Source organism: Taeniopygia guttata, chromosome 19, assembly GCF_048771995.1.
Source record: "Taeniopygia guttata chromosome 19, bTaeGut7.mat, whole genome shotgun sequence".
In the NCBI taxonomy this organism is placed as follows: Eukaryota; Metazoa; Chordata; class Aves; order Passeriformes; family Estrildidae; genus Taeniopygia; species Taeniopygia guttata.
Window position 1 is genome coordinate 257,984 of NC_133044.1, and position 18,230 is coordinate 276,213.

Genomic DNA, 18,230 nt, shown 5'->3' on the forward strand with positions numbered 1-18,230 from the left:
AACGGCTAATTTGATAAGAATTCAATTTAAAATTCCATTTGTACTGACAAACCAGGATTTTATTGATGTCACAAATTTTCAGCAGTAGAAGTGACATTAGGAGCGAGGCTGCCTTGTTTGCAGGCCTGGAGGTGGACAAGGCAGAGGATTTATATCAGAGAGCCAACATACCTTGCAGCAGTTCAGTTTAAACACTTCAGTAAACTGTTTGTAAGTTTTCTTTCCTTTACCATGCTATATTTTTTTTTGTTTACTTAAAGAGATTTCTGCAGTAGCAGTGACGAAGCAGTGGTGGCTGATAAGGAAGGCTGTTTCCCTGTGCATTTCAAAGCTCATTTCCTACTTGCCCTTTCATCCTTCGGTCTCCACTAGGTTAAGCCAACAGACAGAATAAAGAACCAGTCTGATCTGCTCTCTGAATGGGGTGTTCATGCTGTGAGTACAGGCGGTCCCTGCCCCTGGCAGGAGCTGTGAGGTGGCTGGGGACAGCGGGCTGGGCTGGGCTGGGTGTGGGGGTCCCTGTGAGCACGGACTCCAGTGTCTGACACATCCTACAAGCAGCGGGGAGTCCAGCCAGGGATGCAGTCCATCAGCTGCTGCTGTCCACCAGCTTGGTTTGGTGCTCAGAACCATGTTTAATGCTTCCTGCGTGTGATCAGGAGCTGCTGATGCTGCCATCCCTCCCTGCCCGTCACACTGCCTGCATCCCTCGTCAACCTTTCTTGGCAGCCCGTGTGAAGTGTGCCAGAGTGAGGGTGGTGCTGGGGTGGCCCACCCGAGGGCAAAGGGAGGGCAAGGAGAGGCACAGAGAGAAGAAGAGCAGGTTGCCAGGGGCTGTGGGAGTCCACATGTGCAGAAGAAAACAGTGACTGAAGTCGCAGCAGCCCGTGACTGTGCTCCAGAGCCAGCAGGGCTCAGCAGTGTGGCAGTGTGTTGTTTGTAAGAAACGTGTCAGGGTATGGCAGGGCAGGAGAGCCTGGAAAAGGCGGCTGAAAGTAACAGTGCTGCAGTGTGGAGGTACCTGGAGAGGAGGGTGCTGGCACCTGGCAACGGCTCCCCACATGTGCACAGGCTGCTTGTCACAGCCTGGCTGGTCTGTCCTGGGACAGGACACCACCTCAGCAGCCAGCCCGTGTCCCTGCTGCCCACCTGGACACAGCCCGTGTCCCTGCTGCCCACCTGAGGCTGCACCAGGTTCTGTGCTGCCATTCCAGGTGACGGGAGGTGGCACAGAGCAGGACACAGCATGGGACTCCCACTCAGGAATGGCAAGTTCCTGTGCCCTGCTGCCATAAGCTGTGCATCGGTGTGTGCTGCAGTTACAGCATCTAGAGAGTCACAGCTCTAGAGCAGACCAAGTATTATAATTACTCTGAGTTAGTACCTTGGAAAAATCAAATGTGCTCTGAAAGGAATTATATCCTCAGAAAAAAACCCATGCAAAGTAAAAAACCAGCCTTATCTGACTTAATTTCCTTTTACTTTGATAGATTTTGCAATAAATTACTTATTTAATGGATAGCATGAAACATCACACAGTGATATTTCAAACATTCAAATGCCTTGATCATTTAATACTATTTTCCCTTCTTTATTATGCCATAGGCAGAATTTTAATTATAATATTTATGCAAATTATGTTTGTATAATCGTATTTGAAAGACTGTGTGGATCAAATTTTCCAGCCAATTTATCTAAATATAAGCTTTAAACTTTCCCTTTATCACTGTCACAAACACTCTTCCTCCTAATTTGTCATTTTAGGCACTTCCTATTACACTACCACAGAAGGCTCAGTGTCATTTGTGGCCTCCAAAAAAAAAAAAAAAACAACTCAAGACTCATAGTCAGAAAACCCAAACCCATGTTTGTGTAGGGATGGGGGATAGAAAATCTTACTTTGTACACAAAATTACTTATTTTTTAACTGCTTGTTTTTTCCTTTCCCTGATGGCTATCTGAAGTCTTGTCCCAAAAGCTCACTGCCCATAACAATGATGTCCTTCCCCTTCTAAATCTGCTCAAAGTAAATCCTTCTGTTGGTGTTAGTGGGTGACAGTGTTTGTTAGCAAATGACTGTCTAAATGAGAAAAGCAATTAGTCAGATTTGTGAAGGACAAAACTTGTATTGATTAATGTAATGATGACACATGCAGAATAATTTTGGACTCAAACATAAAGTAAAGATCAAAAGGATGGGAAAAAACAGGTGTCTTCCAATTAGGGCATAAATCAACAATTAGGAGCTTTCTCTGACTGCCTTTTGTAACTCCTGGCATTAATCACTGCCGCTCTATGCATAACGCTCCAAAGAAAGGAAGCACCAATATTTTCATGTAATTAAAGGAAATTATATATCCAATACCTTTTAATGTGATTAACAATGATAGGATGAAACTGTTTAAGAGCAGCAGTTAAGAGGAATATTAGCTGCCATTATGGCTGAGCTAAATATTCAAGATTATAACTACCCAGCTGTGAATTTGGAAGGTTTGCCTGGTAGATAAAACTCTTCGCTCAGATAATGAAGCAAGTAGTACCTGAGAAAGATCATAATTGGTGCTGTGAAACAGGGCCACAGTGTTATTTGGTTACTAGCAGTACCTGAGGCGAGCAGTGAATGTGCACAAAATGTCAGTACATCACAAAGATGCTAATATATTAACCAGACACATTGTTCTGCAAATGGGTAAAGCCATTAAGCCCAGCCCTGGCCGGTGGGAAGCACCTTGGCTGTGAGTTGAGAACACAAGCATGGGGCTGGGAAGGAGAGAGCAGTGGAGAGCTGCTTGTGCAGGAATGCTTGCTCATCCTGAATCCTAATGACAGCAGCCTAAATACCAGTGTCTTTAGTTATTTCCTGGTATAATTAAGCAGAACCAGGCAGCTGATGATTTTTATTTTAATTCAAGCAGAAAGCATTTCCTTGCCTGAATTAATGCCAGCCCAGCGGCTGGCCGTGCAGATGCCAGGGTGCTGGTTTGTTTCTCTGGACACAAAGCCTCCACAGACTGGGTGTGGATGATTAGTGACTGCAAGTCTTCATTTTGAAAAATCTGCTGTGGAGTTTCCTCTTGTCCCCAGAAGTCTCTGAGTCGAGGACCAGAGTAGATAGCGCTCCTGCCCTCTGGCAGGATGGGTGCTGAGCTGAGCCGTGCCCCAGCGGTGTGAGCAGGGATGTACAAACCTTCTCCCTCCTGCTGATGGCAGGCAGTAAGGGAGGCAGGTGCTGATGCTGCTGGGAAAGCCCAATGTGTCTGACTGCTGGTCAGGGCTGCAGCAGGTGCAGGTGTGTCGCCAAGGTGACACTGCAGTTACAGGTTGCAGCGTGCAGCAGCTGGGAACAGCCCTGCAGGGACCTGCTCTGCCTGGGGACAGCCCTGCACCAGGCTGCTGTAGCTCGGAGCTCCCGGAGGTCTCCAGGGTCATTGGAAGCCCCTTTCCACCTCTCAGTCTAAAATGCCCTGAGTGTGGGTCCTTCCAGGAACCACAAAAAAAGGCAGGTGGAGAGGAGCAGGGCTGCCTTAAACCTGGAGGCCTCAAGCACCCCGAGTTTTTCTAATGTATTTTAAAATACTCTCTCATCTTAACGATGTTTTGATATGTCCCACTAAATTACCTTTGTAAACCCTCCACTAAAATTTGGCCTAAAAAGATGGAAATCAATTCCTGGATAGTGAAATTTGCCCGGTCCTCTTCTTTTAAGCAGTTAAATGACTGAGTAATAGATCCATAAATGAACATCTTATTAGCCTAATCCTGAATGGAAGAATACACAAATCAGCCATTTGCTCAGTGGATATCACTTAAGCTTGCCATCCATCTTAGTCAAAGGAGGTGCTAAGTTTAATTTATCAGTGGCTGGCCAAGAACTCCCAGAGAGGGAAGGGGGGAACAGCAGTCTCAAACTGGTGCTCTCCTACTATGGATTAGCATGCCTGTTGTTTAATTGCAACACTCTGAAATGCAGAGCTTCCTTCAGCTGTGAAGCTGCTTCCATGGGAGGAGCAGTGGGGGTAAGCAGGAACATCCAGTTGTCAAAGCATAGGGCTTGTGCTGTGAGGGCAGCCAGGAAAGGGGAGCAAGCCCTGTTTGAGAAGGGTGAGCACAATGGTGAGCTCTTCAGGTGGCAGAGGGGTGACACAGGAGCTGCTACAGGTGCTGAGACCCAGCACTCCTTCACCACCTCCTAAGGAGCAGCTCACCTGGACTCTGTGGTGTCCTTGCCAAAGCCTGAAGCTGAACAAGAGACTTGTGCTCTCTTTAAAATTGACTGATTGAGATATCATTTGGATGCAAAATTTGTCATCAGTATTCAAATCCTCAGTCTCAGATAGCTTTTATTGAGCCAAATTAGAAATGATCGGAAATCAGAAAGTGGCAGGTTTTGAGCCAAGATTTAGGAGGTCAGGCTGGACTTTGCAGAGGTCTCTGCCTGAGAGGGCTGGAGCCTGGTCATGCAGAGGACTTGTGGGTTTGTATTAAGCTGTGTGCTTAATAAAAGAAGTAGTTTCACAGAAGGGATGGGACAACCACCTTTGGTTAGTGTTGGTAACACTGAGTAAATCAATGTGCAGCTCTTCTCCAGAATCAGTATTTCATATCTGTGGTTGCAGTAAACCCAGAATTGTGGCATTAAGTACCTCATTGCCCCGTGACTGCAGAGCCAGTCTGCAGCCTCCCTGCACCCTCCAGACCCACACATTCCTTGGCATAAACACACTGTAAGAGTTGGCAAGGATGTGCCCATTCCTCAGACTCACAGCATTCCACAGGGACACTAAGAAAAACAGAGCTCTGATGTGATTTTAAAAATACCTCTGAAGTTGGGCAGTGCTGGTTGGGTTTGTTGCCCAGTTAAAACCTGAGAGGAACCTGACAGCTGTGGTTTGAGGAATAAAGCACCTACTTGTGTGCAGTCTGCTGCTCCCAAACAGCCAGAGTGGTTTTCAGCTGTTGAAAACAGGATGAAATCCTGCCTTGGGCTGCATGTGCTGGGATCAGAGCCGCAGCCACAGTGTGACTGCCGGGCTCCCAGCGCCGCTGGGCTTCCCTCGGTCCTCGAGTGGGTTTATTCCGATATAACTCAAATCATAATACAGCTCCTTAATGTTGCTAACTGTGTGATTTAGGCTTTTGATCAGCAGAATAGAGTGATCCCGAACACTTTTAATGAACTATATATTTATCTGGGGAGTCGTACCACTTTCATCCTCCACACAGCTAATAACCATAGCTCAAAAGAGCCCGCTGGCTCTGCATCTCATTTTCAATTTGTGCCTTTTTAAAGAAGATAATCATAGGAAGAAAAATGCAGGAGTTCAGGGAAATGGCTGTGCTGTGTCCATTGGTGGGAGAGATGGGCAGGAGGTGGTGAGAGTTGGCTGGATCCTCTGCAAACCCCACGTGGGTCTCTGCAGCCTCAGAATGGGAAGGGAAAGTGGAGGCAGAGTGTGGGGGCTGCAGGTGATTGTGTGTGACACTCCAGTTGTTCCTGGTCTGTGGGAGCTGTGGAGGCCACCAGCAGGAAAAGGAACCCAGAACCAGGGGCAGTTCATTTCCAGGTCCAAATGCTGCACAAGAGCCACCCAAGCTCCATTGTCCCCCTGCTTTCAATACTGGTTTTCTTTTGACTTTTCCTTTATCTCTGAAAGATTTTTTTAGTGCAACTTAGAAGCTATTCAAGCCAGGCCAAGAGTTTAAAACTATAATATCAGAACCACAAAGTCATGGAATTACTCTCATCATTTTTTTCATTCTAATACATTGTTGTGCCTAAACCCTCTATGGAGTCAGGGTAGTTTTTGGCCTGCATTTGTAATAGAGACATGACTTCTGGCATTGCCACAGGCAGAGTGGGCTGAAATTCCTCCCTGTCCTGAGTAGCCCAGTGATAGGGGCACAGGTGGCTGCTGGCCACGGGCTTCCTGCAGCCCCTCTAGTCTTTCAGAATGGAGCAGGATGTCCAGAGGTAGGGGAGGCAATTGCTGCCTCAAGACCATGTCACAGAATGCTTCAGTGCTTTATGCATTAAGCTTATTTGGACAATGTGTTTTGTTCATAAATCACTGGTGACAGAAAATGTACAGCCATGTATATCACATGCTACAGCGGGTGGTAAACAGGAGGTCTTAAGTATCTGAGGAAATATCATTCCTCTGGCTGGTCTGGTATTTAGGACCATTTTAAAAATTGTTCTTTGCCAGTAAGAGCTGCAGAGAAATTACCATCAATCTAAAGCATCTGGGGCCTGAGCTCAGGCTGGTGTTAGTGGCTATTTTGCATTGTATTGACCTGGTGAAATGCCAGTTGGTTTTTCTGAAATAAAAACAGCAATAGCCAATAATTAATGTTCCCATAGTTAATTAAATTGGTCCAGCTGGTAAAGTGAAGCCATACACTCTGGCCTGAGAGATTTGCTGCTGTGGGTCATGTCCACATGCATGCCTCTAAGGGCTGTGTGAGTGCACAGGTCATGTGTGTGGTGCCCTGCTCAACCCTTCCCACTGCAGCTCCAGTAAGACCAGGGACATCCCCAAAACCACCCTGGGAACTTGCTGCTTTCCCTTTCTGGAGCAGACTGGAGCAGCTGAGCATCACTGACCTCTCCTCCTCCTGTGCCAAGTCATCACTCATCTGTGGGTTTATTAGCTGTTTATGAACATGCTCTAATGTTTTAGGGAACAAAGCTGACCTTGGCTATGTGCAATTACCCCAGCTCAGTGCTGTGTGACAGTGCAGAGAGATGTGTGCACCTCAGGGACATGTCCCCTCCCTTCAGGGGCAGGGGGTCTTGACCAAAAGAGATGGATGAAATAATGACAGTAAGTTTAATGGGATGTTGCCAATAGTACAGAAGCAGCTCAGCAGTTCCCTTAAAGCCCCTGTTTAAGCGCAGTGGGACAATTTCTGTTCTGGCAACGGTCTGGTGCCACTGGATTACAGTTTGGTCCATTTCTGTTCAGGTTTTTGCTTTAAATCTGTTTTGTTTATTTTCTTCTTGTTGCTTAGCAGGGCCATGTTCTTGTACTGTAAGAATTGGACTTCACAGAGCCACTACAAGGCTTTTGGTTCATCAGTTTTTAATCATATTTGAATTGAAGATTCTTTTTCCTCTAAGCTAATTTTCAAGTGACAAACAAAATTCCCTTAAGTGCCTTTTCTTTTCTGCTATAAACTAGTAAAGATGCTGTCATATTCCCTCAGAAACCAAGCTTCTCCAGCTCCAGAAGAGTGCAGATTATTGTTCTATTAGAAACAGAACAGAGTAGTTCTTAGGCAAACAGGTGAGATAAAACCAGTGCCAGACCCCTCAGTGCTTGTGCCAGGTGACATCACTGGACCCCTCAGATTGGCATCGCTCACAGGACCATCCTCTCTAACCTGTTTCCTGTGATTAACTTCAATTAGAGAGAACAGGCTTGATTAGACTGCAAGACTAACTTCTCAGAAAGCCACTCACTGTTCTTTCTGGGGCAAGAGAAAAGTGCAGGGCTTAGTGAAGGAATAACCTCTGCAGAATTAATTTACTGCTCTTCTCAAATGAATTTTCAGGCCTCTGAGCACTGCTGTGTGAATCCTGTAAGAGATAAAAAGGTTGATTTGGACAAAAAATCATGTGTGGTACCTCCTGTACCTCCTACCCACTGATGCTCAATGTTACAGCATTGATGTATCTGGTACAGTTGTGTTCAAACTGCTGATAATTACCTCCATCTCACTGCATTTCAGTTCTCGATAACAATGTGCAACAGCTCCGTGTCATTTCCTTTCTTCCCTGTACACACCAATCTGCTGGATTTATCTTTCCAGAAATACAAGCTGAAGATGATAAGGATAATTGATGATTCCCTTCTGGACCGGGTCATTATTAATGGCTGTGCTCACTTAGGCTGTCACTAATCTCTGCTGCAGAGGGTTTATCTCCGTGCCTGGCGCAGAGCACGCACTGCTCGCTGTGCTCTCTGCCGCGCGCCGGAGTGCCGACGGGAACGTGCTCTGCAAAAATGCATTCATTCTTACGCTCCCATTTTGGTATTCAAATTCCAAATATTTGCTTCAACCAGACAAACCCAAACTCTCAGACTTGTTCCACCAGCATGGACGGAGCTACTGGCAGTTTCCATGTTAGCTTCTAAGGCTTGAATAGCCCAGGTTCCCACGTTCCCACCAAGTACCTCCTAGTCCTTGGTCTGACATCCTTCCCACAGTGTTGGGAGGCAGGACAGTGCCCCTGCACTGCTGCCAGTGGCACGTGCCCTCACTGGGCAGAGCTGCAGCTCAAAGCTGCGACACTCAGCTCAGCGCCACCCCGAGCGCAGTGCTGTGCAGGAGCTGCTTTGGGGCAGGGGTGTGGGCACAGCCCAGGCTGGGCCATGGGACAGGACCAGCACCCCTGGGAGGAGAATGCTTTTAGGGGAGGCAGGACCTCGCAGTGGGAAATCAGGAAATTTTTTCACTCAGGAGAGTGAAACAAGCAGTTGCCCTTGAAATATCAGTGGGTCAATACTGTTCCCCAGTGACATCTATTCTTTGGCTTCTGCTAAAATCAAACTGGTTGAGATTTTCCTTTCTTTTAATCTGAACTGTAAAAAGAAAAATCTCTTTGTAGGGATTGTTTTGTCAAATTGAAACAAGTGGCATTTTTGCACGCTGAAAGTTGATATTTTGTCATAGGTCTATTATCCATTAAAAACAGTTCCCAAACCCTCCTCTAGGGCCAGCTTTGTCCCAGGTGATTCTTTGGTCCTTGAACCAGTTGTAGCAACTGGGGCAGAATCAGGGTCCATGGGGTGGGCTGCACCTGCAGAGGAACCTTGAGTTGTGTTTGTAGCTGAGGGGTGGCAGTTCCAGATTTTTCACCACCCACCATGATAAATCTCCTTCCCTCCCCTCCCCCTGTACCTTCAAGATGTTGTTCCTTATATTTGCAAAGTAGAAAAGTGATTTTTAAAAGGTGAAAGAGTATTTCTGACTTTGATAGCATGATTAGCTGGGCTCAGAATATTGTTATGGCTTATCTTGCTCTTCTGTGATAATTCAGAAAAACAATAAATGTCTTCTTACAGCAGACTGACATTCAGTATTGAAATTGGTCTCCTAATCTTTATGTGATTGCTTTCTCTGTGATAGAAATATTGCCTCTTGTAGGGTATTTATTGTCTAGTTCTTTCCAAAGTATTGACTTTATGTAACCGTTTGATATACATCAAATCCCTTAGAGATTTAATAAACTCTTCTGGTCAGTCTTCTGTTGTAAACACATTGAGATTTATGGTCATCTTAGCGGAAAGCCCTTTTTCGCTGAAATTCTCTGCTTCCAGATATCAAAAGATACGAATGGGAGCATAGATCACTGTGGGAATCCCAGCTCCCAGCTGTTGCATGCTGGTCAGGAGCTGCTGATGGTCGAAATGAAGTGTGTGTGTGTCGGGTGACGGTGAGCTGCCAGGGCTGGGCTAGGGGCACCAGGACCGTCCTTTGCTCCTGTGGCTGCAGGGCCTGGACAGCCAGCTGGGCTCATCTGTCCCTGACACAGCTTGGCTCCAGGAGCATTCCAATGGAAGAGCAACAGGAAGGGAAATATTTACTGTTACTCAGTTTCGCAGAAAGTTAATGTATTGGTGCTGTGCTGCAGCACCTGGAATTGAGAAAAATGGAAAACTGGAAAAGTAACATATAAGCCTCACAAGCAGCCACATGTATGTCATCTCCCTGCCAGGTTCCTTGTGCTTTCCCACCCTCTGACTCTCTGGAGCTATTATTTCTTATTCTGAAACCAGACCATAGGTATTTCAGTATGATACTTTAAAAGTGTCCTTTGCTTTAGGATTGGAGAGGGGAGGAACACACTTGCTTTTAAGAAGAAACTTTTCTCCATACGGGAATCAGCTTTCCAGGGACAGCCTGCAAGAAATCCAGCCAAGCTCTTCAAATTCACTCATTAAATGCAAATATTCTCTTTTTCATCTTACATTAACCTCCCTTTAATGGTGTGAAAATGTCTTTTCATTTCACAGCTCAGCATTAAAAGACTATATAGTGAGAGGTTTCTGAAGTGTTATAAATCAATAGCAGCTAGAGAACAGAGCAGGTTCCTGCTTTCCTTGCACTGGGGAGGAGCTGCCATTCCTATAATGTCCAAACCAATTCCCTTAGGCTGGCAGTGCATCCAAACCCTGCCCCTACCAGCTGCTGGAGACTGGGGTCTGGGGTCTGGCTCTAGAAAGTAAGTTCTGGATTGAGGCCTTCCTCTTATTTTGGTGAGATGAATTTCAGTTTTCCTTCTGATGGTGCAATTTAATGGGTAAATGCAGTTTGCAGATGCCTCTCCACAGACTTTGCATTTCCTGTTTTTGGTGGTGGTGGTGGTGTTCCTGCCCTTCAGCTTCTCTGCTGGGCAAGAATGAGAGGCAGCAGTGAAGATAAAATGTTTTTCCTCACCTGCCTGTCACAGAAGGTGCCTGTATTGCTTCTCTGGCTGCTTCATGGCTTGGGGACAGGTAATTGGTTGGGGCGGTGATGAAACCTCAGATAAATGGTGTGATTCCATGGTTTCTCTGCTGATGGGAACACTTAATGGGAAACTTACTGGGAATGATAAAGTGATGTATTTAAACAAGCTAGAAGGGGAATTTGGGTGATGTTTTGAGGCAGCATGACAACCACAGCTCTCTGGCAGCTCACTATTTCCCACTCTGCAAACCCAAACCTAGAACTGAAGGCTGGTGTGTGCATCACTGTGCCCGGGGCTAGACCTTGGCAACAGCGTGGAGTGGCCTGTCCTTGTCCCTCATTTGCGTGCAGTGTTGCACCAGGCTGGAATTCCCTCAGAGCAAATATTGGGAACAGTTCCCAGGGTGCTGCCAGCCACCCAGTTTGCTCCTTTGCACATCAGGTTGTTGCCACTGGAGCAGCAAGCAGAGCATTCATGTGGAGCTGAAACCTTGCAGTGTTATTTCATCTCCATTATTTTTCCCTCCTGATCTATTGAGATATAACCACTTGCAAAGACAGGGACAGATTATGGCCATGGAGATGGCTTAGCTGGGACACAGCTAGTCATTTTTCCTTGCTGATATTTTATTAATATATGTTATTAACCTTGATTCTCCTTCCCCACGGTGCTTTATCATCTGAACTAATTAATTCTTCTTTCAAGATGTACAGGGAAGGGATGGGCATGTAAATGAGATGTGTCTCCATGTGGCCATAGTGGTACCTGCAGTGAGGGTGATCCCAGCTGAGGAGGAGACCTGGCACACAACAAACAGACCTGGATACATGTACCTGTAGATTGGCTGAATTCATCCTGTCCCTTTTAACTGTCACAAACACTGAGGGAGATGACACCCTAAGGAATAACAAAGCTGGTTTTCTGCTTTTTAAATGACCATGAGATAGCCAGGAAGAATAAGCAGTTTATTTGGTTGGTCGCTCCCAGCCAGCCCCATCTCAGGATGTGCAGCACTGACTGGCCCCTAGATCCCCCTGCCCTCCCTGCTCTCCCCAAGCCGCTGTGGGTGATGCTTAGCCCCAGCAGGGTGTGAATGGGGCTGTGCAGAGGGTCCCCTCTCCCTGCCCCTCACACCATGGTGCTGCAGGGGACTCCAGCCCCAGGAGCTCACCCACCCTGTGCTCCCAACAGCTGCTATTAACACTCTTCCTTTTCTTTCAATTCCCCCTCCCCTTTCTTGTTTTACTCTTTCTTTCTCTCACACCTCCCTGCTCCAGGGCTGACATTTGCTAATAGCAGCACACTGGTAGAGAAGCAGTGGAAGTCTGAACAAAACTGGGTGCCTGCTATAGCCTGGCAGGGTAAATGTAATCCTGTTAGCAAGATGAAAATACCATATGCCAGGCAGAGATGGAAGATCAGAAAGGATGACTGTTCTTGCAGAGGGCAAAAGAAAATACATACACAAATTCATTCAAAACTAAATAAAAATTGTCTGGATTTGTAAACAATGTCCTGAAAATGGCTCATCTGATTCATCTTACCCAGAGATCTCATTGCACTGAGTGACCTCTGTGTTCGCAGCCTGGGTTTACTGCTCTTTATCTGCAGGGTCCCTGGTGCTGGTGAGAAATGGCACTTCCAAAACGATGCATTTGCTCCTGAGCCACTGCAGGGCTGTGGAATGAAGGAGAGTCACGTGTCCCATGGTCCAAGGGGCTTGTTCGTCCATTCTCGCTGGGAAATTCAGAACTGCAAATGCTGAAGGGGTGGGAAGGTTCCAGGGAGATCTTCCTGCAGCTTTTGGTGCTACTTTATATTCAGCAACAAAGTCTTCGCTGGAATAAGCCGGTGCTATCAGTTCTGCCCGTGGCTGTCCGAGCATCCAGGTCAGTGAGGGTTGAAGAGGCAGGCACTGCCTGGGCTGGGGACAGTGTCCCTGGGCTGGGGACAGTGTCCCTGGGCTGGGGACAGGGCCAGCCCCCTCAGGGCCTGTGGGCACCCACGTGCTGTCACAAACCAGCGTGGCTGGGAAGAGGGAGCGGGAGCCACGGCAAGCCTTGATGCCAGGAGAGCTCTGAAATCCAAATGTTGTTTCATGGAAGAGCATCTCTGAGAGCAGCCTACAGCATTTTACAGGCATTTGAGTGTTCTTCCCTTTGAACTAAGCTGCAATTTGTCTTTGTAGATGTCTGTAATACATTAATACAAATGGTGTAGTAGTGGAAATGCATTATAATACTGCACAGTGTTGCTCTTAGTAATTCTCCTCCTTCAGCAAGTGAACACTTCCTCGCTCATTTGTATTCATTGTTTTGATGCTTAACTTGAAAAATGTATATTATACAACAGGCTGAAACCCATGACGAATAAAAGGAAAGAACCCAAGGGGATAATAAGCATCTCAGCACTGCTGTGATGTCTCCTGCTGCTAACATCAAAGCAACCAAAGGCATCAGTGCTGTGTGCAGAGGACAGGGAGTTCCATGGAGTTCCATCTCACCACAGGGATGGAGACCCCAAGACTGGGGACACCAGGGAGCACCACCAGGGCCAGCACTCGCAGGGCTGGTCCTTTTTGTCCCAGTGTCACTGCAACTGGGTCAGTGCAGCCCCTGTGCTCTCAGCCGAGACTGCTGCCTCTGGGGCAGCCGAGCTCCAGCCAAGCAAATTGTCCTGCGTTTGTCCCTGTCCAGCAGGATGTGGCTCTGTCCCACCCCGTGCCTGACCCTGTGTCTCTGTATCCCTGTACCCTGTGTCCCCGTGTCCCTATGTCCCCGTGTCCCCGTGTCCCTGTATCCTGTGCCCCCGTGTCCCTGTGTCCCCGTGTCCCTGTGTCCCTGTACCCTGTGTCCCCGTGTCCCGGTGCCCCTGCCCCTCAGCCTGGCTGTCTGCTCTGAGTGATCTGGGCTGTGGTGCTTTCGAGGAGCAGCTCTCCATGAAGTCTCTGATGTGTCAGGTAAGGTTTGGGTTATTCCATATATTCCATATATTGGAATTATAAGGGAATTTGGGTTTATAAGGGAATTCCATCTATTCCATATATTGGAATTACAAGGGAATTTGGGTTATTCCATATATTGTTGTCTCCAGTAACCTCATGCACATCCTGCCTTGTAATTCAGACCATAGAATCCTGGATTTAGTTTTGAGGTATTACTGTAATGGATTTTTACCCTGCAAGTGTACCTGTAAAGTCATTAATATTCAAATAACTTCACTAAATAAGCAACTATGCCAGAGTAGTTATTTATTACTATTTATGATGAGACTTATCTAACTGATTTCTCCAGAGGAAATTAGATACATTGCTTAGTTAAAGCTGTGCCAGGGAGGAAATGTTTCTATAAATACTTACCAACTCATCTGGAGAGATGATAAGTGCTGGTGTGTCCTTCACAATGTCATGTTAGTTGCTGAGTCTGGTTTAAAATTCAGTTGTTTTTGTTCTCTGGGAGAAAGAAAACCTGATGGTTCTAAGGTGAGGAACAAAGTATATGCACAAAAATCAGTCCTGAACTTTGAAACCTTGAATCTGAGGACTTTTTGATTTTTTTTTTTTTTTTCCTGTTAGATTCAATGGAGACTAAATTGCCAGACAGGCTAACACATTCTGCTTGCTTACCTGGCACTGGAGGACAAAGTGACACATGGTGCCAGGCAGGGTGTGTGTGCCACCAGTGCAGTGGTGGGAGCAGTGTCTGTGCCCAGAACTGGCATGCCCTGCATCCTGCGCCCTGCTCAGAAGGAGCTCAGCAGGGGGAGGCACCATCCTGCCCATGGGACTGCAGCACCCCGACAACAGGTGTGTACCAAATTCTGCTTCAATTACACTGAAAATTATCTTACAAAAAAGGAAGTTTAGTTGTGAATCAGGCTGAGGCACTGCATGAAATGCATTCAGATAAGCAAATTACTTAACTAAATCTCATATTTTGCCTGTTTTGAAATCTCCTGTGGTTTCCAGCAGGCCTGGGAAATGGAAACAACCGGCAAATAATGGAAAACATTACTATAGGCTTCCACCTATGGATTGCAGGAGGGATGCAGGGAAATTGCATCCTGGTTTACATGAAATAATACACAAAGAGCTGAAATGGATGAGTGAGACTGGGGTCCACCCTCAGCATTCCTCCATGAGCACACATTCCTTTCATTTCCAGTGCCAGCCCTTGTTCAAGGTGACTCTTCAGTTCTGTTGCTGTTTTGGATACAGAAGTGACCCAGGGGCACCCAGTGATTTATTTGTAATAACTGACCATTCAGAAATAGCTGTGGGTGCCACTAGCTCCCCGGTGCCTGGGGGGGTTGTCGGTACCCCTGCAGGTCCCCTTGTTCCTCTTGGACCCGTGGCTTTGATTTACTTATTTCTTTGAGTATCCTTCCTCCTGTTTTTTAAAAGCTCAAATATGGACATTGTTTTGCTGCTGGCTCTGAGGTAATGGGGGTTTTTTGGCAGTTACCTTGTTATACAATCTCAAATGTCAAGAAATCCACCTACCAGCCTGTCTCTGCCTTAATAGGTCTATTACCAGCTCCAGCTAGTTTCAGAATAAACTCTAAAACTATGGCTAAACACATAGATTGCATCTAGCTGCAGCCGTTAAACAAGTTAATTCCCTCTCTTGCCTGGAAAAATTGTTCACTCGACAGCTCTTTGGACCCGCCAGGTTATTTTTAGCCACAATTAACACACCAACATACAATGTCATAGCACCCCTTCTGTTAACTGATGTGCCAGCACTTTTTTTATTCAGTAAACTATAAAAAGTTTTAAATTTTTAGTATTTAAAGCCTTGAAGGAGAAAGCCCCCTCTAGTATTGACGCCTGATGACATTTAGTCAATGAATTAAGAAAAAAAGAACGGTGATGGTTCTGACTGTCTCCTAGCTCTTGCTAGCACTAAATTACAGAATTAATAGGCTTTTAGAAGAGACTGACACACAGTTACTGTGGTAAAGACAATTAAAAGTGGAAAGCCACTTTTCTCACCACATTTAATTTTAGCTGGAGGCTTTGAGACTCAATAAATCTTTTTCTTATTTCATTCTCACATTTTCCACAGGTATTCAAGTCTTTAAGAAAAGCTCCTGCTATAAACAACTTATTTTTTTCTTTCTCTGAATCTTTTGCTATTCTCTTTTTTCCCTTCCTCAATAAGAAGTTGAGGCGCTTTCCCATCACCAGCACTTTACTTTCTTTAGAATTGCTGTTACTAAGATGTGGCTCAGGTTTTTTGAAATACAGTGGGGCAGAGGTCTCAGTCCTGTCTGGGATTTTTCTGGCAAATCCAGCTGGGGGAAAAATAGAAGCAGAAAAAGCCACTTGTCTGCAGGAATATCTCAGGACAGTGGGGCTGGGGTGTAGAAGAGGGTTTTTTTTAAGAAAACAAAAGCTTCATGGAAATGCAAATTTTTATGACAGTTTTGGAAACACACTCAGAAAATCTTTCTATTCCAAGAGCTTGGGCTTAATTAGCCTTTCCTTAAGTTAATGGATAAACTAGAAATTTTGATTTTGTTTAAAAACGCTTTCCTAAGAAACACTTGTTAAAGAAGTTGCTGCGAATGATTTATGCAGCCTCAGTGACTGTTCAGAGGAAGCTGCAATGGCTCAGCGTTTCCCCCACGCAATGGCTCTCCACAGGGTTTATTAGCACAGCCTGCTCCAATGCCTCTTGGAAAGCCGTTGGCACAGCATACTGTAAGTCTCTTCACTTGCCAAAAATTGTTTTAGGCTCTTGTTCAACATCAAGTTCATATTGTGACCTTGGGTGGAAGCACCCAGGGAGTGTTGCTGCTTCAACCAGTCAGTACCTTTAGGGCAATTTCTCTGGGGGAGATGAGCCATGTGTCAGCCACATCTCCTGGCCGGGGGCATCGTGCTCCTCCTTGGTCAGGTACAGCGATTCACTCCCTGTGACCAGTCTGAGGCGTGCAGAGCTCAGCACAGGGAGCTTAATGGAGATACCCCCACATTTCGCAGTTTGAACAGAAGTTCATTCTGATGGCAGCTTTGGTAGAGGAAGCAGGACAGAAGAGTTTTAATCTTTCCCTGCCCTGGTCCTTCTGACAGGCCTCTCTTGGCAGGACCGTCATGACTTGTGGATTTCTTCCACCTTCCCCAGCTCGCTGCCACTGCAGATATGCCCTGAGCTGATGCAGAGCAGCTTCCCTTGCCATGCAGAGGCAGCAGCATTAATGTCAGGTGACATTTATACCTCCCTCCCCACTGACTTAACATCGTGTGAGTGGTTCAACGTCTCCACAGAGATTGATGGAGCAAATTACCCTTCCAAAGGACCTGTGTCTCTCTGACTGTAGGGATCAGGGTGACTAATTTCAGCCTGACACTTCCCTTCCCAAGGCAGCAGCACTGAGATGTGTCCTGGCCATGCCCCTGTTGCTGCTCCCCAATTGACTGGTTGATGAATGGCCTGGCCTTGGCACTGGCAGCAGTGGTGATGGATGCACTGCCCGGTTCTGCGGCTCTGCCTGCTGCTGCCACCCGCTCCCAGCCACCTCAGCACCCCCAGAGCAGCCCCACATCCCTTAGGGACCTTGTCAGGAGGGACAAGGAGTTAAAGGAGCTCCACAGCCAGGCCCTGCAGCCGCGTGGCTCACGTTCTCCACTGGGTTATAGTCAATCCCTGTATGATACTGTCAGTGAGGGTGAAATGAACTTGAAGTAGCTGAAAGCAAGATAGGTTAATTAAAAACCTTGATCAAAGCATCATAAACCATCTTTTAATTATTTTGAAATGGTCTCTCAGGCAGGATGACCAAGAAGAAGTCCCTGTTTCCAGGGCCTATGAGCTATGAAATTATGTCATCGTGTCAGATTCAGTTATCACTTGCTGTCCAAACGAGAGAAGGGCACAGCCCGGGATTGTCCCCCTGTTCAGGATGAAAATGAGGAATTGATGACTTGTTACACTGGTGTGAGGTCAGGCTGGGAACTGCACAGACCCTCCCAACCTGGGGCACAGCCTGGCCAAGCTGGCCTTGCATCCTGTCAGTGTCAGCTCTGAATCCCACACTTTGGGAATCAGGTTTCAGCACCTGCTGGATGTTTTTGTTCTCACCAGCACTTTCTGCTGTAGAGTGAAATCAAAGCAGCCAGCCCAGCAGTGTCTGAGCTCTGTGTTTGACTCGGAGCAGCTCACTGTGCTTCCCAGCATGCTCATTCCTTCAGCAGCGAGCTGACACCGCTCCTGGGCTCCATGACACCTCTGACTTGGCTGAGCACAGAGGGGAAGAGGGCACAGAAATGATTACCCAAGGAAGATTCCAGTGGGAATTTTAGGTTACAAATGATAATTCTGCACTCTGTGTAGGATAGCTGTGAGATGCAAATTCAAGTCCAACCCACCACAGCGCAGGCACAGGTACCATGGGTGTCAGTGCAGCGATGTGCTGTAGTGGGAACAGCAAAGGTTCTTCCAAATCCCTCTTCCTGGCATGGGAAATGGGACCAGAGTAGCATGTACTTCCTCCTACCCTTTGGCTTTTGTATTTTTGTGCTGTCAGAGGCCTGTATTTACCATACATTATACACTTAGAAAATGACAGGCCTGTAATGCTGACTGAAGGCAGTGATATGGTGGTGTGAATAAATAGCATTTCTAGTGCAATACTGGGATAGTCTGGGCTGTCTTGGGTGGGGTACTGTAATTGCAAAGACTTCCTTTCTTGTGTTGATTTTGGATTTCATGCAAATGTTGTTTCTATCCTATTATTTAGCCCCTGGGATAAGATTTTTGGAATACAATGA

General features: G+C 46.5%; 1 long non-coding RNA gene across 7 annotated transcripts in view; it reads left to right on the top strand.

Moving 5' to 3' along the window:
- LOC115497794 (uncharacterized) overlaps positions 1-18,230 on the top strand; it is a 148,980-nt gene that overhangs the window by 103,286 nt on the left and 27,464 nt on the right. For 6 of the 7 annotated variants that reach the window (XR_012051479.1, XR_012051476.1, XR_012051481.1 and 3 more), the window contains one exon: positions 14,031-14,261. The exons of the other annotated variant lie outside the window; for it this stretch is intronic. This is a non-coding gene — a long non-coding RNA (uncharacterized lncRNA). The remainder of the gene's footprint in view (positions 1-14,030; positions 14,262-18,230) is intronic. 7 annotated transcript variants of the gene reach the window in all.